Source organism: Podarcis bocagei, assembly GCF_964188305.1.
Source record: "Podarcis bocagei genome assembly, chromosome: 10".
NCBI lineage: Eukaryota > Metazoa > Chordata > Lepidosauria > Squamata > Lacertidae > Podarcis > Podarcis bocagei.
The window spans coordinates 8,135,766-8,158,622 of record NC_138135.1 but is presented as its reverse complement, the minus strand read 5'-3'; the positions used below and the strand labels follow the sequence as shown (position 1 = coordinate 8,158,622).

The window sequence follows — 22,857 nt, the reverse complement described above, 5'->3', positions numbered from 1 at the left end:
CCCCACGACGGGGTGAGCTCCCGTTGCTCAGTCCCAGCTCCTGCCAACCTAGCAGTTCGAAAGCACGTCAAAGTGAAAGTAGATAAATAGGTACCACTCCGGCAGGAAGGTAAACAGCATTTCCATGCGCTGCTCTGGTTTTGGTGTTCTGTTGCACCAGAAGTGGCTTAATCATGCTGGCCACATGACCTGGAAAAACTGTCTGCGGATAAACGCCGGCTCCCTCAGCCTGTAAAGTGAGATGAGTGCTGCAACCCCAGAGTCGTCTGCGACTGGACTTAACTATCAGGGGTCCTTTACCTTTATGGTATATATTTTTGTGTTTTTATACAGTCATACCTCATGTTACGTTTGCTTCATGTTACGTTTTTTCAGGTTGTGTCCCGCGGTGACCCAGAAGTACCGGAAAGGGTTACTTCCGGGTTTCGCCGCTCGTGCATGTGCAGACGTGCAAAATGGTGTCACGCGCATGTGCAGAAGCGGCAAATCGCAACTTGCGCGTGCGCAGATGCGCCGCTGTGGGTTGCGTTCCTTTCGTGTTGCGAACGGGCCTCCGGAATGGATCCCGTTCGCAACCAGAGGTACCATTGTATTCTAAACCACCCTGGCATCTTCGGGTGAAGGGCAGTATAAAATTTTAATAAATCATAATAATGATTCTCCCTGGTTGAGATGGGTCCGTGCCCGAAGTTTCACTGGAAACCAAATTGCCTGTGAATTGTCTATGACTAAAGTTTGGGCTCGAATGGGTAGATCTTCTGGCAAAAGGGCCAACCCAATTGCAAGGGAAGATCAAAGCTCAAAACCTGCTTGCCCCAGCTTACAAAGGCATGGGACCCAACCCTGGAAAGGTCTACTGCACAAGCTCCCCTGAACTGAATGGGAGAAACTCCCAGGGGATTGCGCCCAGAGATGGAACTGCCAGGTGTTTTCCCGGGCAGCCAGCCCTGCCAAATAATACACTCCACAACTGAAAAGAGTACCATGGATTTATTTTCCCCTGGGGCCTGAGACGTCAACATCAGCGACATCTGCCCCAGATCTTTATTTTGGGCGTGTCTCCTTCAACCTGGCTGTGAAGAGGAAGACGCTTGAGAATGTTCCTTTGCAAGCTCCTCCAGTTCTCAGGTTGCAGTTCGGGGTATTAAGTGTCGACGGGGATGGAGGCGAGACATATAGCATTTCTCTGCAAATTTCAGCCAGCGGGTAAACTGAAGTCTCAGCTCCGCTGCAAAGAGAAAAGGGGAGAAGAAAGAAATGGTAAAATAGAGAATACAGTGGTACCTCGGGTTACAGACACTTCAGGTTACAGACGCTTCAGGTTACAGACTCTGCTAACCCAGAAATAGTACCTCGGGTTAAGAACTTTGCAGTCCATGGGACTCTCAAGAGTCTCCTCCAGCACCAGAATTCAAAAGCATCCATTCTTCAGCGATCAGCCTTCTTTATGGTCCAGCTTTCACTTCCATACTGGGAAAACCATAGCTTTAACTATACAGTGGTACCTTGGGTTACAGACGCTTACAGGTTACAGACTCTGCTAACCCAGAAATAGTACCTCGGGTTAACAACTTTGCTTCAGGTTGAGAATAGAAATCGTGCTCCGGCGGCAGCGGGAGGCCCCAGTAGCTAAAGTGGTACCTCAGGTTAAGAACAGTTTCAGGTTAAGAACGGACCTCCGGAACGAATTAAGTTCTTAACCCAAGGTACCACTGTACGGTGAGGAGCATTCGTCGACCCGCTTGGAGTCATTATTATTATTGTTATTATTTATTGAATTTATATAGTGCCCTATACTCGGGGGTCTCAGGGCGATTCACAGAATAAAATCAAGATACAAAACCACAAAAATACCTAATAAATATAAAAACAACAACCCAATAGCCCCCAAAACCCCACATAGGATGCAAATCAGATCAGTCAAAGGCCTGGTTAAAAGGAACGTTTTTGCCTGGTGCCTAAAGGGGTATAATGAAGGCGCCAGGCGAACTTCCCTGGGGAGAGCATTCCACAGACGGGGAGCCACTGCAGAGGAGGCCCTGTTCTTGTGTTGCCACCCTCCGGACCTCTTGAGGAGGAGGCACATGAAGGAGGGTCTCAGAAGGTGATCTCAGGGTCCGGTAGGTTCCTATGGAAAGAGGCGGTCCTTGACATATTGCGGTCCTGAGCTGTGTAAGGAATCATAGAGTCGGAAGGGTCCTCAAGTCCAATCCCTGCAACGCAGGAATCTCAACTGAAGCATCCCTGTCCAATGGCTGTCCAACTGTCCAAGAAAAAGCCAGCAAGAGCTTTTGCACCGCAGACAGTAACGGAACTGCAGGGAAACCAAAGATCATCTGTTTGGGCCTCAGGGCCACCTGGTGGTGAGGCCGACTCCTATAGCCAAATACGAGTCCAAAATCCAAAAAAGCTGTGTTCATCCAGTATTTTATACACACACACACAGAGAGAGGTTCTTGTATAACAGGGGGTTGGACTAGATGACCCCCAGGTCCCTTCCAACTCCATGAGTCCATGGATATATATATAGAAAAACACCAAAGAGCAGCAGTACATAGCATAATCGCCAGGACAGATCCTATACCATTATCCTTCACCTGTTCTGTTGTTCCCATCCTATGAGAAGGATACTACTGAATCGGACGTTATATTAAAAAATGTCCTTTAACATGTATGTTAGAGACATGTAACTAGCAACTGCTGGACGGGCTAATAATAATAATAATAATAATAATAATAATAATAATAATAATAATAATTTATTATTTGTACCCCAGCCACTCTGGGCGGCTTCCACAAAGACAAAAAATACACTAATATGTCATACATTAAAAACTTCCCTGAACAGGGCTGCCTTCAGATGTCTTCTAAAAGTCTGGTAGTTGTTCTTCTCTTTGACATCTGGTGGGAGGGCGTTCCACAGGGCGGGTGCCACTACCGAAAAGGCCCTCTGCCTGGTTCCCTGTAACTTGGCTTCTCACAGTGAGGGAACCGCCAAAAGGCCCTCGGAGCTGGACCTCAGTGTCCGGGCAGAACGATGGGGGTGGAGACGCTCCTTCAGTTATACTGGGCCGAGGCCGATAATGGTTTTAATCACAGCAGACGGAGTGGGGGAGTTTAACCCTTTCCTTCCCTCACCGCCGCTGCAATCCTGATGCAAAGGACCCCTCTGAAGCTGCTATTTGCACGGGAAGGACAGACACACAATCGGGTGCCAATGCGAAGAAGACACGTTCCGTCTCATGCCCGGTTTCGTCCAGGTAAAGCCTTTTGTAAGGCTGGAGCCGTGAGGAGAGCTCTGCAGGGCCAAAGCCCTACAGGACCGCCTCTCCTGGTATGTCCCATGGAGGACCTTGCGGTCTTCAAACAAAAACATCTTGGAGGTCCCGAGCCACAGGGAAGTTAGGCTAGCCTCAACCAGAGCCAGGGCCTTTTCAGTACTGGCCCCAATCTGGTGGAAAGCTCTGTCACAAGAGACTATAGCCCTGCTGGACATCTTTTTATGCAGGGCCTGCAAGACAGAGCTGTTCCACCAGGCCTTTGGCCGAGGCACAGTCTGACCTCCTTCTTTGGTAATCCTCATAGTACTCTAGCCCAATGGTTGCCATTAATTTGATTCTGAATTGATTTTAGAATGAATTGATTTTAGAATGCTGTATTACTTTATTGTTGTTAGCTGCTCTGAGCTGGGGAGGGCGGGATATAAATAAATTATTATTATTATTATTATTATTATTATTATTATTATTATTATTAAGCAGAGTTCATCCCCCAGCCTGCTGTGGCCGGCCAACCGGGGGGATCCAGGTAAACCCACAAGCAAGACAGAAGACAGGAAGGCAACGTTACTCCTCATCCTCTCGTCCGAAGGCTCTACTGACAAGTGCTGCTCACGCAAATCCTTAGGACTCCGAATCCCATCAGCCCCAGCCAGGGTAAGGCTGGTTATTAACAACTTGGGACCACTTCAGCTACAAGACGCATTCGCTGAGATTCCTGCTTTGCAGGGGGTTGGAATAGAGGACATTTGGGGTCCCTTCCAACTCTACGATTCTATGAGAACACCTTGCCCCACATGAGCCCATTCAAACGCTTTGATTGGTGGAATTGGCATGGGTGCCACAAACAGTGGTACCTCGGGTTAAGTACTTAATTCGTTCCAGAGGTCCGTTTTTAACCTGAAACTGTTCTTAACCTGAAGCACCACTTTAGCTGATGGGGCCTCCTGCTGCTGTTGTGCCGCCGGAGCACGATTTCTGTTCTCATCCTGAAGCAAAGTTCTTAACCTGAAGCACTATTTCTGGGTTAGCGGAGTCTGTAACCTGAAGTGCATGTAACCTGAAGTGTATGTAACCCGAGGTACCACTGTAATACCTGGTCCACATTTGTAATAGCTCGATAATTCAGCATGGCAGCATCTACACTTTGGAAGTCAATGCCTATTGATAGGTGTCTTCGCTGTACTCTTTTTGGTGCCTGCTAAAAACATCCTTGTTTAGATGAGCCTAGCAGTTCGAAAGGACGTCAACGTGCAAGTAGATAAATAGGTACCGCTTTGGCGGGAAGGTAAACGGCGTTTCCGTGCGCTGTTCTGGTTCTCCAGAAGCGGCTTAGTCATGCTGGCCACATGACCCGGAAGCTGTACACCGGCTCCCTCGGCCAATAAAGTGAAATGAGCGCCACAACCCCAGAGTTGTCCGCAACTGGACCTAACAGTCAGGGGTCCCTTTACCTTTACCCAGATTCTTAGAAAGTTGATGTGAATTTTAACCTGTCTCATCATTTTAATTTCTTGTAGGTTTTAAGCTACTGTTGTCAATTTCCCTTGATTTTACTGTTTTACCTTTACAGGCTGTTTTTTACAGTGTATAAATCTTATGAAATAAAACGAACAAAAAAAGTTGGTTGTTTTTTTTTGTTTTGCTGTGCTGTGCCTTTTTTTTTTTGAGTCGACCTTTGATATTTGTGTCTGTACCTCTGATATTTACATCAGGAAAATGGCATGGGAGGGGTTAAGCCTATCCTCTCCCCCCAAACCTCCTGCTCTGGTCAAACTCAGAGCCCTCAAAAACTGCGTGTTTCGGATTGTCGCCAGCCAAGCGTTACTCAAAGTAGATGCATCAAAATTCATAGGCCAAAATTAGTCACATCCATACATTTCACCCTCAGTTTTGGTCGTTCTTTAAAAGCTATTCTGTGCATCTCAAATATCTTGAAATGAAAGGTAGTTTGAGAGCTGAGAATTAGGCAGAGGAAAGAAGCAAGAGAAAAGGCCAGCAAGAAACACATTTCTGATTCTGCCCAATTTTCATCCCAAAATGGGATATATAGCATATTTCCACATTTTTTCTCAGAGAAACCCATGATAAAGTGCTGACAGATATATGCCTAATATATACATTTTTGCTAAGCAACTTCTAATATAATGCATCTTTGCATCTCGTCATTTTCAGGAGTTTGCATTGCTTGGTTGGGGCAAGAAAAACAGAATGCAAAATTCAGAGAAGCGCAAATTTCAAAGAATGGTACGTATTGAATTGAATTCCTGCCCTGTCCCTAAGAGATGGCTCCCTGCCCGTGGTCACATCTCCCCTCTCCCCTCATCCTTCATCCACGCATCACTGCCAAACTCTTGAACTGGAAGCTCCTCAGGGCAGAGAACTCTCCTGCAACTGTGCATTTAATGTGAGATTAACCTGTACCTAGAGTGCAGGGCCTCGGGGGTCTCTGGCCACCATCAGCTTCTCAAACTCCTCGTAGGTGACTTTCCCATCCGAGTTGGCATCCACCTGTCTCATCATCTCCTCCACCTTCTCGTCTGTGAACGTCTCCCTCAGGTTGACCAGCACGTGCTCAAGCGAGCGCATGACTTCTCCCAGCTCCGACGAAGTGATCACACCGTCGCCGTCCGTGTCAAAATGTGTGAAGGCCTCTTTGACCACGTCCAGTTCTGCTTCTGTGAACCGGTAAGCCATGGCGTGTCCGTCCTCTGTTCAGCACAACCTCTCTCTCTCGTCTCCAGGAAATCACTCTCTCGTTATCCCTGCTGAAATGGGAAAATCCAGCGTCTGCCGGAAGGAGGAGATGATGAAGGGACGGATTGCTTCGGTCCACACCCTGGCCTGGAGAGGGATCTACTTGTTTGTGGCGAAACCAGAGGAACAGCTTTGCCCCAGTGTAGGTCACACTCTTATAGGGTTGGCAGAAGCAGGTGATGCTCCACTATCGACATCCATCATCTCTGCAACTTCAAGGAATACGAGTCGGGTGGAGCTCTCGCACGTCGCATTATCCGTCGCATTATCCGTCCGGTTTCGTGACATCAGGACAAAGCCCTGAGGTCTCCCTAGTTGAGTGTGTGTGTGTGTGAGTTTGTGTGATAAATGCACCGTTCGTATAGGTGTCAACCGTCCCTTATTTGGTGGGAAAGTCCCATAGAATCACAGAATTGCATTCTTTCCTTGTGCAGAAAGAATGCAGTCTGTCACTGAGCTACATAGGCCAAATATTAATCCTCCACACAGTGATTCTGCTGCAGGTGCAACACATTTTCTCAGCTCTCAAGAGACACCATTTTACTGACAGGGAAAACACAGTTCCCTCTCTAGTTAGTCCATTGCTATTGCTGATCCTTCGCTCACAGTTTGGTGATGGACTCAACATCAGGTATTTGGTTTGGTTTTTTTAAGGATTGGGCAAATTCATGGAGGATTAGGCTACTGATGGTTCCTATATGACTAGCCTCCTTGTGCAGGGGCAGCTTACCTCTCAGCGCCAGGTACAGATGGAATGCATTCTTTCACACCCTGAGATTCTAGGAAGCATCTGAGATGAAGAACAATGGACCTCTATAATTATGTCCTTATTGTAAGGACACATAATTATTTCCTTATTATGCCCTTTATAATTGCATCCTTATTATGACCACAATGTGAAACGTTGATCTCATCAACCCTCCTAGACCCATATTGGACAGGGATATCACTGGTGACAACTTACATCATCCTTCCTCCTGTCTGCATCAAACTGAGACCTTTTCGAATTTGTGTTGTTGTTTTTGTATAAAATTTTAATTAAATTTTCTGTTTTACAATTTAAGATACATATTTTTACACCCTTAAAATATCAGTGACTTCCCTCCTTCTCTTTCCATGGTTCATTTTACATATCATAAATCCCTGCATATTTTACAGAAACTATACCATTCAGAATTCCATCATTACATCCATCATGACTTATTTACCCTGTTGAATTTACCTTAATGCTGCCAGCGTTTTCAGCTGTACACAGTTATTTCCCATATATTCAATAAATGTTTTCCAATCTTCTCTAAACGTATGTTCTTCTTGTTCTCTTATTCTATATGTTAAGTCTGCAAGCTATACCTGAAGGAGCGTCTCCACTCCCATCATTCAGCCCAGACGTGGAGGTCCAGCTTTGAGGGCCTTCTGGCAGTTCCCTCCCTGTGAAAAGTGAGGTTACAGGGAACCAGGCAGAGGGCCTTCTCGGTGGTGGCGCCCACCCTGTGGAATGCCCTCCCGTCAGATGTCAAGGAAATAAAAAACTATCTGACTTTTAGAAGACACCTGAAGGCAGCCCTGCTTAGGGAAGCTTTTCATGTTTGACCTTTTATCGTGTTTTTAATATTCTGTTGGGAGCTGCCCAGAGTGGCTGGGTAAACCCAGCCAGATGGGCAGGGTATAAATATATTATTATTATTATTATTATTATTATTATTATTATTATTATTATTATTATTATTGATTTTGCTATAATAGTGGTTCAGTTCCTTTCTCCTGGGCTGTGTCCAGAAAGTGGGGGGGGGATGAGTGTTCAGACCCCTGGGCTCTCACTTGTGGGGTGCCTCAGGGTTCCATCCTCTCCCCCATGCAGCCGCTGGGAGAGATCATCAGCAGGTTTGGGTTGAGTGTCTATCAATATGCGGATGATACCCACCTCTACCTCTCTTTTAAATCAGAACCAGTGAAGGCAGTGAAGGTCCTGTGTGAGTGTCTGGAGGCAGTTGGAGGATGGATGGCAGCTAACAGATTGAGGTTGAATCCTGACAAGACAGAAGTAATGTTTTTGGGTGAAAGGAGGCGGGCTGGTGTGACTCCCTGGTCCTGGTCCTGAATAGGGTAACTGTGCCCCCTGAAGGAACAGGTGTGCAGCCTGGGAGTCATTCTGGACTCACAGCTGTCCAGGGAGGCACAGGTCAATTCTGTGTCCAGGGCAGCTGTCTACCAGCTCCATCTGGTGCGCAGGATGAGACCCTCCCTGCCTGCTGTCTGTCTCGCCAGAGTGGTCCATGCTCTAGTTATCTCCCGCTTGGACTAGTGCAATGCGCAGAATGTGGCAGCTAGACTGGTGACTGGGAATCTATTATTTTTTTTTTTATTATTATTATTATTATTATTATTATTATTATTATTATTATATATTGTGGCATGAGGGCAGTGCGCAAATTCTGCGCAAATTCTGCGCAAATTCTGGCAACTTAAGTTGCCACCCTGGTTGTGTCCATATTTCACTACACTGGGCTTTGTCTTGATTTCAGAAGATGAGAGCATCAGGAGACGCCTGTGAATAGCTGTCAACTTACAGATTTGAAAATAAGGGACCAGCAGCCTTGAAAATAAGGGATCAGCAGCCAAAATAAGGGATTTTCAGAGCACAGGTATGTTCAACTTCTGAGCCCCTCCGAGCCAAAGGCAGAAAGCCCAGCCAGCAGCCAAACGAAGCCTCAAGCGGTGGTTCCCACAGCGCAGCAACCCGGCAAAGGGGATGCAGCAAGGAAAACCAGCGCCACCTCTCCGCTGGGAAGCGCTGAGCAAAGGCGAGTCCCCAGGCAACGCGGCCGATTTGATTGGCACAAGGCATGCAAGCTCCACCCCCCAGTCGTTCTTAGACTCCTTATTGGGTGAGCAACGCAGCCAAGCAACACAGTTGGAGCCTCCCTCCTCCCTGGCCGGCAGGGAGGGAGGGAGAGGAGCTGCTTCCTTTGAAACCTGGGAAATTTAAGGGACATCATCAATCCAGGACAGCAGCAGGACACAGCGCTGGACTAAGGGACTTTCCCGCCAAATAAGGGACGGTTGACAGCTATGGGCCTGTGGCTCCATCAAGCCAGTGCCCCCTTTATTTTAGCATCCCGTTCCTACAGCAGCCAGCCACAAGTGGTACCTGAGTGCAACAGCTCTCTGGAAGTAAGTGAATGAGCAACAAGGACACAGGGTGATATCCAGAGCTTGCCCTGCTCAGATTTGCCCTATTGAAATTCTACAATTCCTGCATTGCAGGGGGCTGGACTAGAACGGCCCTTCCAACTCTACAGTTCTATGCTTCCCATGGCTAACTGTGTCCCATTCATTTAAGTGTGTCTGCCCTGAATGCAACTTGTTGTTGTTTAGTCGTTTAGTCGTGTCCGCCTCTTCTTGACCCCCTGGACCAGAGCACGCCAGGCACTCCTGTCTTCCACTGCCTCCCGCAGTTTGGTCAAACTCATGCTGGTAGCTTCAAGAACACCATCCAACCATCTCGTCCTCTGTTGTCCTCTTCTCCTTGTGCCCTCCATCTTTCCCAACATCAGGGTCTTTTCCAGGGAGTCTTCTCTTCTCATGAGGTGGCCAAAGTCTTGGAGCCTCAGCTTCAGGATCTGTCCTTCCAGTGAGCACTCAGGGCTGATTTCCTTCAGAATGGAGAGATTTGATCTTCTTGCAGTCCATGGGACTCTCAAGAGTCTCCTCCAGCACCAGAATTCAAAAGCATCCATTCTTCGGCGATCAGCCTTCTTGATGGTCCAGCTCTCACTTCCATGCAACTTAGATGGATATAATCCTCAGGAACAAAGGCAACTGAGTCCGGCCATTGGCCCACATGGACTGGCAGCAGCTCTCCAGGGTTTTAGGCCCCAATCCTCCCCACCCCTGCCTGGTGGAATGGAGCTGGGATCTTCTGCACTCAAAGCGGATGCTCTGCCGCTTAGCTATGGAGACCTGCAGGATCAGGCCCGTGGCAGTGCAGCACCCTGTTCACACAGCAGCCAACCAGATGCCTGTGGGAACCCCGCAAGCAGGATTTGAACACAAGATCCCTCTTCAATGCTTGTTTAGATTACTGGATTGAGCTGAGATGGCAAAGCTGACATGCCTAATCAGAGAAAAGCCGTTGTCAACATTTACTAAAGATCGGGGGGGGGGAATATTAATTTTTTTGCACAAAAAAGAAAAATAAGTCGTTATATTTCGGATTGAGGATTGAAGATAATGTTGGCACATAGAAAGTAGTTTTGTTATCTGCATGGATGTGTTGAACAATTTTTATATACAACTGACAGATAAAGAATCAGAAGTTCTCTTTTTTTCCTCTTTTCCTCTTGCCTTCTCTTTTTCCTTTTTTCTTTTTCTCCATCCTCTATTTCCCTATTTTCTCTCTCTCTCTTTTTGGATCGTGTTTTTACTTAGATTAGGTTTCCAGTTTCGACAAAAAGAGATTTGGTCATAAACTTCGTATTCCTTCCCCCCCAAATCTTAATAAAACCGATTCAAAGATAAAAATAAAAAACAGCCCTCTCCCCTCCTGTGAATTCCAGGAACTGGCATTTAGAAGGATTGTTTGCTGCCTCCAGCAGTTTGAGAAGCCTCTCAAATTTGCTGAGTTGCAGAGAAATGGAGTGCAGGCAGCGCTTTGTCCAGTTTCATTTGTCAAATTTCTCCTGCCTGCTACACCACCACCTTCCCAGGAAGAAAGGCTTCTGGCCAGGCAAAAGAAAAAGTGAGAGCACAGAGGACAGAAGCGAATGACTACTAAGGGAAAGTGCAATTTGCAGAGCTCCACGGAGCTCCCTGCGAATTAAACATGGAGCTCCACAAATTAGTGGTCATCGTTGGCCACAGTAAAGTCTACAGGCTTGTGCCAGTTCATGCCCATCCCTGTATCACCCTTGCTTCTCCTATTCCTCCTTTCCCTTCATTCACTCTCCAGTTGAGTTTTGGGACTGTAGGCACCTTGGGGCAGGGAACTGCCTCCTGCACCCCACCGCAAAGCAATGTAATGCTGTGAAAATTGCAATGGTTTGAAGCTTCTGGGAAATGATATATCAGATGAAAAAGACGTTGAAATATACATTTATTAAGAAACCAGAAGCCTTTTTACTTGGCATTGTAGGAGATGATATTAATAGACAGGATTGTAAGTTGTTTTTATATGCAATGACGGCAGCAAGAATATTATTGGCACAAAAATGGAAGCAAGAACTACCGACGAAAGGACGAAATTGATGGACTATGCAGAATTCGATAAACTAACAAGAAGGATTCAAAACCTACAGGACCAGAGATTCTTAGAAGACTGGAGTAAATATATGAATTATTTGAAAAGTAATAGTAACGAACAGATTACACTAGTTGGATTGCAAGAAGTTTTTTGTAAGGAGGACTATTTGAAATATTACAAGTAAGATTATGAGGAGAATTATTAGTGATAATTAAGAGTAATAGAGAAATGAAGAAATGCAGAAGAACGGAAAATCATCAGAGGTGTTGATGGAAGTCAAAAATATTGTATAAGATAAGAAGTTATATGAATGTTGGAAATGATATGTTAAAAAGCTAATAAAAATATTTTAAAAAGAAAATTGCAATGGTTTGTTACCTAGGCCCTTCACTTCTCCATCATCACCCGCACAAACTCTTCATAGTTGACTCTCCCGTCTCCGTCCACATCGGCCTCCTTGATCATCTCGTCCACTTCCTCGTCCGTCAGCTTCTCCCCCAGGTTGGTCATGACGTGGCGCAGCTCCGCCGTGCTGATGTAGCCGTTCCCGTCCTTGTCGAAGACCCGGAAGGCTTCCCGGATCTCCTCCTCACTGTCAGAATCCTTCGACTGCTTGGCCATCAGCGAGAGGAACTCTGCGAAGTCCACCGTGCCGCTGCAATTGGCGTCCACCTGGTCGATCATGCTCTGCAGCTCTGCTTCGGTGGGGTTGTGGCCCAGGGAGCGCATGACGGTGCCCAGCTCCTTGGTGGTGATGGCGCCATCGCCATCTTTGTCAAAGAGCGAGAAGGCCTCTTTGTACTCAGTGAGTTGCTCCTCCGTGAGCCGCTGAGCCATCCTGCTGCCTCCAATCTCACAACAAGCAACCTCTCTCTCTCTCTCTCGCTCTCTCTCGGTTGCGATCCCTGCCAAAACAGGAAAAGCTAGCATGGTGTAGGGGCGTTGAGTGATGTCAGCCCACACCCTCATTCGTGGCCTAAGGCCTGGCTTTAGATCTTGCTCCTTTCTGGAGAAACCTGCTGAGAAGATAGACTCATCAGGCGTGGTCTGGTGCCAGAGATGGAGGGTGCTCCTCAGGGAGGGGCCGTAGCTCAGTGAGAAGATCATCTGCCTAGCAAGCAGAAGGTGTCGGGTTCAGTTCCCACTGACATCTCCAGGAAGGGCTGAGAGGGACTCCTTTGAGCTAAAAGCACCGGTTAGTTACTGTGACCGGCCATAGTTCCTAGGATCATAGAATTGTAGAGTTGGAACGGCCCTTGAGGGCATCTATTCCAAGCCCTTGCAATGCAGGAATCTTAATAATAATAATAATAATAATAATAATAATAATTTTCTACCCTGCCCATCTGGCTGGGTCTCCCCAGCCACTCTGGGCGGCTTCCAACAAAGACCCAAAATACACTAAGATGTCACACATTAAAAACTTCCCTGAAAAGGGCTGCCTTCAGGTGTCATCTAAAAGTCTGGTAGTTGTTTATCTCTTTGACATCTGGTGGGAGGGTGTTCCACAGGGCAGGTGCCACCACCGAGAAGGCCCTCTGCCTGGTTCCCTGTAGTTTTTCTTCTTGCAATGAGGGAACTGTCAGAAGCCCTCGGCGCTGGACCCCAGCGTCCGGGCAGAACGATGGGGGTGGGCCGAGGCTAAGCTGAACAATATAACAAAACACGACGGCCAATAACAATGGCACTAAATACTATTTATAGACTAATGCAAATGGTCAGAAATTGCAACCAAAGTCTCTAAATCTTCTTCCCCAGTCGCGGTAGAATAATTCAAAAGTTCGATATGTACGTAATCTGTCACCGAATATTGCCAGAACAGAGTTTCCAGATAACCAATCTGTTTCGCTCAATGCTTCATCAGCCTATCATGATCTATTCTTCATCAGCCAGACTTGTAAGAAGTAATATGAGAAGGATGCAGTTTTATTTCTTTACAAGACAATCTTGCAGTATCATATGAGCACTGATCCAGAGCATATTTTCTACAGCGTTTATATTTGCTTACATATAAGATTGGCAAAGAAGCAAAGCAGCTAGTAAGCCTGATCTTTATTGAACTGTTGCAACAGGATTCTCCCCTCACATGTAGGAAAGGAGGAAGAACACAGAACAAAGGTGTGCCTGCCCTTATATAGACATTTTAAATTGCCCGCCCTGGAGTCCAAGACCACCCCCAGAAACATCAAAGCTACATCACAGAAAAGGTGGTCTACAGCAGAAATCTGAGTGGGTTGTTTATCTCTTGTCTGGCAAGTTACCTGTTAATGCTTACTTGATTGGATACCCTGTGGAGCCTGGCCAGTCTTTTGTAATGATGAATACTTAGTTCCTGGGCCAGGTCATAAAGGTAAAGGGACCCCTGACCATTAGGTCCAGTCGTGGCCGACTCTGGGGTTGCGGCGCTCATCTCGCTTTATTGGCCGAGGAAGCCGGCGTACAGCTTCTGGGTCATGTGGCCAGCATGACCAAGCCGCTTCTGGCAAACCAGAGCAGCGCACGGAAACATCATTTACCTTCCCGCCGGAGTGGTACCTATTTATCTACTTGCACTATGGTCATAGGCTCACCCTATTCATACACAGACATACCCTTAAGACAGGATTTGTGAAGGAAAAGACAATGGGGAGGCTTTTCCATTTGACTTTGCAAACATTTGGTCAGTTTGGGAGTCAAAAACAGTTCCAGGGCTGTTTTCCTGTGCTGCTTCAGACATGTGGTTTATATATTTATGTAGATGTTTGCTTGGTACATTTATTATATATATAATACCTTATTTTTTTTAATTTCACATAGGAACCCGCCCGCCCCCCCCAATTGTCTGCTACTCTTCTGATGACTTAAACATTCTGTTTTCCCAAAGCAAGAGAGCTGCTCCGTCAAGAGGGGAAGAGGCAAAGAGGAACATCCGAAGGAAAACAAAGCAGCTTCACACCATATGATTCCAGCACTCCACCCCTCCGTTACACGGGAAAACGCTTTGGGCTGTGTGGAAATTTCCAGGGGCCGAGACCCCCCTGTGACGCAGTGTTTTGTTTGTTTGTCTGTTTGCTTTCCCAACCCCTCCACCTAGGAGCAAATCTCTGAAGCAAGCTGCAAAGGGTTTGTTGCAGGAATTTATGTATAGGTTGGGGGGGGGTTGCCCCTCCAGCAGATATCATGCACATGCAGCCCACTACCAAAATCAGCACCACCGCTTTTGTGACTTTTGTGATTTGTCCCCACAAAACACTTCATCACAGTTTCTTCCTATCTATTCAAAGGGCCTCTGCTGCAATACCAAATGTAAGAATTCACTGATAAATGTATCTATGTACTGGCTCACAGGGAAAACTTCAGAAATTCATATAGACATGTGAGCTCAGCTACCCAGCAGCCCCTCTGCCTGAGTGCTAATCCCTGGCCTCCTGATACCTGAGTGCCAGACAGGTAGCCATTCCAGAAAGAACAAACCCAGATGAAGACAAAAGGGTGTGATTCACTTGGCTGGGAAACAGGGAAATGTAAATATCTCTTTTATTACACTTGATGGGTATTTGGTGGAGGGCAAGGGGAACCATGGGGCAGGGTCCAGGATGCTCAGATTCCTGCCACCAGACCTCTCCTTTCATGATGTAACTGTGATGTAGTTTAGGGGGGGTGTAACATGGGGATTCTCTTTTGTTTGGGGCTTCCCTCTTGTTCCACTTGGTGGCAGGTGGGAGTCCTGTTGCGACAGTCTTCAATAAAGACCAAGCCTACTGGCTGCTGTTTTGCTCTGGGATTCCTGGCTGGTGTCCTTGCTTTTTTGTCCAAGGGAGCCCTCAGATTTCTCCGTTAACAGGTTTCAGATCAGCAACTCCTGAGAATCAGCCGGGTTCAGGCTAAGGTTGCCAACTTTCAAATCAGCTTGGGCAGCTGCGTCTTTCGCAGCAGTTTGAACAGCAGGGATTTCACAGCATAGGTGTTAAGCGCCTCTTGCCCCTGGGAAATTGCCTGGGAGCGAACACAACCCTCTGATCGTTTCTCCACCCAGCTTAAGCAACAGTGATGGATCTCTTTCTGATAAACACCACTGTGGACTCACTCACCCTCGTGGTAGGGCTTGGGCCTGTAACTCTCTGCTTCAACAGGACTTCACATGTTCCTGGAACGGATCCTGGCACCGGACCAGTTTCCGTGGCTCAAGATCTCAATATAAGCCTTTATATACAAGCAGGATTCCCCCTGCCTCTGCGCTATTGTTTTCCATTATTACTCAGTTCTACAGTATTTCTCTCCGTAGTGTATTCTGAGCCTGAACTGCGCTTGCAATTCTCCAGAGGTCTCTTTTTCAAGAAACAAAACCAAGGCGTTGTCTGTGTCACTGACAACCCAGGAAGAATCCGCCTTTATTTCCCCGTGAAGCCTTGATGCAGAAATATCAAGCACGCAACGCCTGGGTTGTTCAGTTTCACTTCTTTTCTCGCTGTTCCGAGGCACTCGGAGGACGGAGATGACTCACTTCTAAACAGGATGTGATCCTTGCCAACCCAATTTGCCTTCGGTTTCGGGTTCAGGCTCTTTGTTTCGTTTTGGTGCCGTGTCCAGTCAGTCGCTGGAGACAAGGACGCTGAGGTCTCCGTCAAGCTCATTCAAGCTGTTATAAGAATTTTAAGGTCTGGGATATGTAATAAATGTTCATAAATGTACCAAGCAAACACGTACATAAATATATAAACCACATGTCTGGAGCAGCACAGGAAGACTGTCCTGAAACCATTTTGACTCCCAAACTGACCAAATGTTTTCTCTGCAAGGAGGGAGGGGGTGAGGGAACCTTCCCATTGTCTCAGGAATTGGGAAATCACCATCTCAAAGGAATGGCCAGACTACCAGGAAAGCCAATCAGATAAGGCATTATCAGCCTTCTTTATGGTCCAGCTCTCACTTCCATACATCACTACTGGGAAAACCATAGCTTTAACTATACAGTATGGACTTTTGTCTGCAAGGTGATGTCTCCGCTTTTTAAGATGCTATCTAGGTTTCCACTGCGGCGGGAAGGTAAACGGCCTTTCCGTGTGCTGTGGTTTCCATCACGGTGTTCCATTGCACCAGAAGCGGTTTAGTCCTGCTGGCCACATCTGTGGACAAACGCCAGCTCCCTCAGCCTGAAACGAGATGAGCACCGCAACCCCAGAGTCGCCACTGACTTTACTTTTACCTCACTGGGTGACCTTGCACCAGCCATTGCCTCTCAGCCTAACCTAAGGAGTAAACCCTACACAAATCCGGAGTCCCTGAGAAGATTGGATGATGCCTTGTTCGCCTCCTTCCAGCAACTCCTGCAGCCCAGCTGGTGCCAAACGTCTTGCTCTGCTATGCTTTGGACCACATCAGCCATGTCGAGATGGGGGTCATGGCATCTGGGCAGCCCAGGACCTCCAGACACGCTGCCCAGGCTTGCGCCCCCGGTAGGTCACTGATGCCGCAGTTTGACTTCACCCCCAGAGGTGCATTCCATTGCCTCTCAAGACAGACGGATGCCAACCACAACAACTCTGAGTTGTCTACTACACCTTGTTTGGGGAAACTCACACTACCTTTCTCCCCTGTGCCCTGGATTTAGGACAAAGACTGGCTTTGCCATTTCAAAGAACCCTAGATTGGCAGAGTTGGAAGGGAACCCGTATTAAGTATAGTAGATATAATTGACACGAAAATGGAAAATGTATGTGTATTAAAGGTAAAGGGACCCCTGACCATTAGGTCCAGTCACGGACGACTCTGGGGTTGCGGCGCTCATCTCGCTTTACTGGCCAAGGGAGCCGGCGTACAGCTTCCAGGTCATGTGGCCAGCATGACTAAGCCGCTTCTGGCGAACCAGAGCAGCGCACGGAAACGCCGTTTACCTTCCCACTGGAGTGGTACCTATTTATCTACTTGCAGTTTTGATGTGCTTTCGAACTGCTAGGTTGGCAGGAGCAGGGACCGAGCAACGGGAGCTCACCCCGTCGCGGGGATTCAAACCGCCCACCTTCTGATCGGCAAGCCCAAGAGGCTCTGGGGTTTAACCCACAGAGCATCCCTTTGTATGTGTATTAATGAAGGTTTAAAATGGAAAATGGCTGTGTGAATAAGACTTTTTTTTTTTTTGTCTGTCTTGAATCTTCCAATCTTCAGCTTCACTGGATGTCCCTAATGAAGATGCCATTCTATCATGAGAATGAATCATCTTATATCCCTGCAGGGTAGGTCAAGAGTATTACGTCAACATCCCAGATTGCCTCTAAGAGAGTTGAGTTTCTCGGCAAGGTGATAATTGAGGACTTGGGAGCAGAGCAAAGACAGGTGAGGGAAACAGGCAGACGTCATAAATAATCGTGGGTTAGTCAACCAATTGCTTGCGGCTACTGGTCAGGTGCTTTAATTAGCCATGTGATTAATTAGCATGTAGTTCAATTATCCCTAGGACCTCATGCAGCTGGTATGTGGTGTCCTGTTTAAAAACAATAGCATCAAGCAGGTATGTCGTTTATACATTGGCACATGATATAATTGCGATAATGATAGAGGAACAATTCCATTCTTGAATATTTTGGGGGTTTTGAGTGGAAGTCACTGGGTTGGGATTAGAACTCAGTGCCATCACCATCTTGAACAGAAGAACTGAGTTCAAGTTGCCACCCCAGTGAATTCCTAGGACCCCAAATTATTTACCAGTAAACGGTCAGCTGTTTGCAGTTTTGCACTACCAGGGGCATGGAGCAAGGAACCTCTTAGTGACTGCAGCTTAGGAACTGCAGTAGTGCTCAGAGGCATAAATTAAATATATATGTTGATTCTTAGGCTGCGTTTTAGCATTGCCCACTCAACAAAGCTCTCTGGGCAGTTTGCAAAACGACACAAATAAGCAATCAAGTCACATCCAAGCACATATTAAAACCAGGTTTTTGTTGTTGTTGTTTAGTCGTTTAGTTGTGTTCAACTCTTCGTGACCCCCTGGACCAGAGCACGCCAGGCCCTCCTGTCTTCCACTGCCTCCCGCAGTTTGGTCAAACTCATGCTGGTAGCTTCTAGAACACTGTCCAACCATCTCGTCCTTTGTCGTCCCCTTCTCCTTGTGCCCTCCATCTTTCCCAACATCAGGGTCTTCTCCAGGGAGTCTTCTCTTCTCATGAGGTGGCCAAAGTCTTGGAGCCTCAGCTTCAGGATCTGTCCTTCCAGGGAGCACTCAGGGCTGATTTCCTTCCGAATGGAGAGGTTTGATCTTCTTGCAGTCCATGGGACTCTCAAGAGTCTCCTCCAGCACCAGAATTCAAAAGCATCAATTCTTCGGCGATCAGCCTTCTTTATGGTCCAGCTCTCACTTCCATACATCACTACTGGGAAAACCATAGCTTGAACTATATGGACCTTTGTTGGCAAGGTGATGTCTCTGCTTTTTAAGATGCTGTCTAGGTTAGTGAAGAATAAAATAAAACCACAAGGTGGTATCCAGCATTAGGTGGTGCACACACTAGGCTGGTAGCATGCACATTTATTTTTTCCATGTGCACTTCTGTGTGTTTGTTCACACACAAGAGCTTTCAACTAGTGGGTGGTGACTGGTGGGGGTGTATTCACATTTCATGTGCTGTTGTCCCTGCTCACCCCCCAACCCTGGGGAATTAGGACTTCCCCAGCCTCCCTGATTTCTGGAAACATTAAGTCCAATCTGGACATGTATCTGTTTACCTGTGTGCATTATTATTATTATTATTATTATTATTATTATTATTATTATTATTTCTTTTAGGTACAAGTTTTCTGATATGTCAGACTTGCACAAAACATTGGGGTTTAGTTTTGGTTTTGTTTAAAAAGAAATCAAATCTCCTTTTGTGTTGCAGCCAGCCCCACCTGCGATCCACCAAGGAGGCCATCGCCAATGGACAGAGGCGATGGGGTGTGATTGATGTCACCCAGCAAAGGCCACCAAGAGAGCAAAGAAACAAAACAGCTGCCCAAACAATGTGCTTCGGTTACATCTGCAGTTAATAATAATAATAATATTTTTTTTAAAGTAATATTTATTAAAGTTTCATAAACAATCAAAAGCTTCAGAATTTAAACGTAGAATACAAAAGCCAAGAAAAGCTACAAAAATAAAAAAATACAAAACAAAACACATAGGAAATACAGAATAAAGAACAGTTAACAAAATAGAAGAAAAAAGGATAAAAAACACCAATAAGCAAAACAGAAAAAAGATTAATATTTTCATATATTATATTTCATTCACTAGTTTCTTGACCTCCTCACACCTCCCTTTTTGTATTCCAATTCAGATATTTAGTTCAGCAAATCCTTACCCTCTATCATTTAGCCTTACTCAGCATCTTAACCTATAGTAAATATATATTTTCCACCATTATCAATCCATATTTACCTATTCTTATTAATCTTTTTACCAACACCGCTTGTTTTCAATCCAACGTCCTTTTAACTTTCATTAATTTTACAGTATTTCTGTAGATAGTCTTTAAATTTTTTCCAATCTTCTTCCACCAACTCTTCAATAATAATAATAATAATAATAATAATAATAATAATAATAATAATAATAATATATTATTTATACCCCGCCCATCTGGCTGGGTTTCCCCAGCCACTCTGGGCGGCTTCCAACAGAATATTAAAATACAATACAGTGGTACCTCAGGTTACAGATGCTTCAGGTTACAGACTCCACTAACCCAGAAATAGTACCTCGGGTTAAGAACTTTGCTTCAGGATGAGAACAGAAATCATACGGCGGCAGCGGGAACCCCATTAGCTAAAGTGGTGCTTCAGGTTAAGTACAGTTTCAGGTTAAGAACGGACCTCCAAAACGAATTAAGTTCTTAACCTGAGGTACCACTGTAGTCTATTAAACATTAACAGCCTCCCTAAACAGGGCTGCCTTCAGGTGTCTTCTAAAAGTCTGGTAGCTGTTTTTCTCTTTGACATCTGATGGGAGGCCATTCCACAGGGCGGGCGCCACCACCGAGAAGGCCCTCTGCCTGGTTCCCTGTAGCTTTGCTTCTTGCAGTGAGGGAACCGCCAGAAGGCCCTTGGAGCGGGACCTCAGTGTCCGGGCAGAATGATGGGGTGGAGACGCTCCTTCAGGTATACTGGACCGGGGCCGTTTAGGGCCTTAAAGGTCAGCACCAACACTTCGAATTGAGCTCGGAAATGTAAGAAGACCAGAAGAGGCTAGTTGCTGGATCAGGCCAAATAGATCTAGCCCAGCATCGCCTTCCCACAGAGGCCAAACAGATGTCACAAGGGGAAGCCTGCAAACAGTTACCCTGCCCTCCTGCAGTTTCTGGTATTCAGAAGCACTGCTGATTCTGCAATTGGAGGGAGGATATCGCCATCAAGGTTAGAAGCCCTCAATAGCCCTCTCCTCCTTTGTGGATTTGTTGAATCCTATTTTGTGGCCAACCCTGCTTCTTGTGGCAGTGAGTTCCATAGTTGAACTACATTGAGACCCACGTACCTACGGGACCGCCTCTCCTGGTATGCCCCGCGGAGGACCTTAAGGTCCACAAATAACAACACTTTGAAGGTCCCGAGCCTCAAGGAGGTTAGATTGGTCTCAACTAGGGCCAGGGCCTTTTCAGCACTGGCCCCGACCTGGTGGAACGCTCTGTCACAAGAGACCAGGGCCCTGCGGGACTTGACATCTTTCTGCAGGGCCTGCAAGACAGAGCTGTTCCGCCTGGCCTTTGGTTTGGACTCGGTCTGACCCTTATGTTTCCCTCCCCTTATGGTTTTGATCTATGGGCTATTATTAAAATAAGGCTGCATTTTAAATTGTATTTTTAACCTGTATTTTAAATTGTGTCCCCCCCCCCCCTTTTTTCTTTTTGTAATTTTACTGGTGTTAGCTGCCCTGAGCCCGGCTCTTGCCGGGGAGGGCAGGGTATAAATAAATTATTATTATTATTATTACATGCTGTGTGAAGGACCTTGTATCTGTCCCAAATCTTCCAGCATCCAGTTTCATGGCATGTCCACAAGCCCCAGCGTTATGCGAGAGGGAGAACGATAGCTATCATTGCTAGTTGGGCAACCTGTGGTTTTGTGCTGGATTTTCCCTCTGTTACCAGACTGGGGTTAGGGTAGGATGCAGCTGGGAGATGCAATGGGAGATCGGGGAAAAGCTGTTGCACAGCTTCAAGGAGGAACAGCGCACGAGCCGCAAGTGGTACCCGCAGCCTCATTACAAACCAGCTCGGCGTCTGACGTGCAGCTCAGCAGCTGAAAACAATTAGGCTTCAATTGTGTGTCCCCCTCCCTCTTTTAAATAAAACGTTTCTGGCCCAGATGTTTTCCAAAAGCACATCACGCACAGCGAGACACAAAAGCCAGACGCTGCTTTGAACAGAGCGTGCCGATTACAACTTGGGCAGAGGGAATAACCGCGCGAGCTTTCTGGGGTTCAGAGGGCACTTTCGAACAGAAGCAAAGCCTCGTGTGCTTTCATTTCAGCTGAACGTATAAAAGGTTGGGGGATGGAGAAGTCTGGAGCTTTTTCTTGCTCCGGGAGACCTGCTCTTCCCCTTGGTGCAGATAGCCCAGACCAGCATGGAGTCAAGGAGTGGGAGGGACTGTATGCCCAGTTTTCCAGTGAAGGGTAGTTGGGAGAGCTGTGTACCGGATTCATAGAATCATAGAATCCTAGAGTTGGAAGAGACCGCAAGGGCCATCGAGTCCAACCCCCTGCCAAGCAGGAAACACCATCAGAGCACTCCTGACATATGGTTGTCAAGCCTCTGCTTAAAGACCTCCAAAGTAGGAGACTCCACCACACTCCTTGGCAGCAAGTTCCACTGTCGAACAGCTCTTACTGTCAGGAAGTTCTTCCTAATGTTTAGGTGGAATCTTCTTTCTTGTAGTTTGGATCCATTGCTCCGTGTCCGCTTCTCTGGAGCAGCAGAAAACAACCTTTCTCCCTCCTCTATGTGACATCCTATTATATATTTGAACATGGCTATCATATCACCCCTTAACCTCCTCTTCTCCAGGCTAAACATGCCCAGCTCCCTTAGCCGTTCCTCATAAGGCATCGTTTCCAGGCCTTTGACCATTTTGGTTGCCCTCCTCTGGACACGTTCCAGTTTGTCAGTGTCCTTCTTGAATTGTGGTGCCCAGAACTGGATACAGTACTCCAGGTGAGGTCTGACCAGAGCAGAATACAGTGGCACTATTACTTCCCTTGATCTAGATGCTATACTCCTACTGAAGCCAGACTGAATCGGGCCTATTTGTCCAAACCATGGTTCAGCAAGGATGCTGGTGACAGCTCCAGATCACTCCGAGATTGGTTGAGCTACCTGGCGTGTTCTAGGAATGTCAGGAAGCAGGGCAGACTGATACAGGAGAGACATGTTTTGTTGCAGCTGGGGCAGAGGAAGGCGTCCGGTTGTGCTGCTGCGGATGCACCAGAGCGTTTCTTCTCTCTGCCCTCCTCCCAGCGGTCATTCCTCCTCTGGTCACTGCTGTGGATGCACCAACTTTCTGCTTATCTCCGGGCAACTGCAGTAGTCTACAAGAGATTCCCACACGGCGGAGTTGACGGAGACATTTTTGCAA

The 22,857-nt window shown here is 46.8% G+C and overlaps 1 pseudogene across 1 annotated transcript; it reads right to left on the bottom strand.

Annotated features, from left to right (window-relative positions):
• Positions 1-971: 971 nt before the first annotated feature.
• On the bottom strand, positions 972-12,268 carry LOC308595798 (neo-calmodulin pseudogene; annotated as a pseudogene). Its single transcript, XR_014013361.1, has 2 exons — positions 11,653-12,268; positions 972-1,228 (listed from the first exon to the last, which is right to left on the bottom strand). The product of XR_014013361.1 is annotated as a neo-calmodulin pseudogene (transcript).
• Between the last annotated feature and the right edge of the window lie 10,589 nt (positions 12,269-22,857).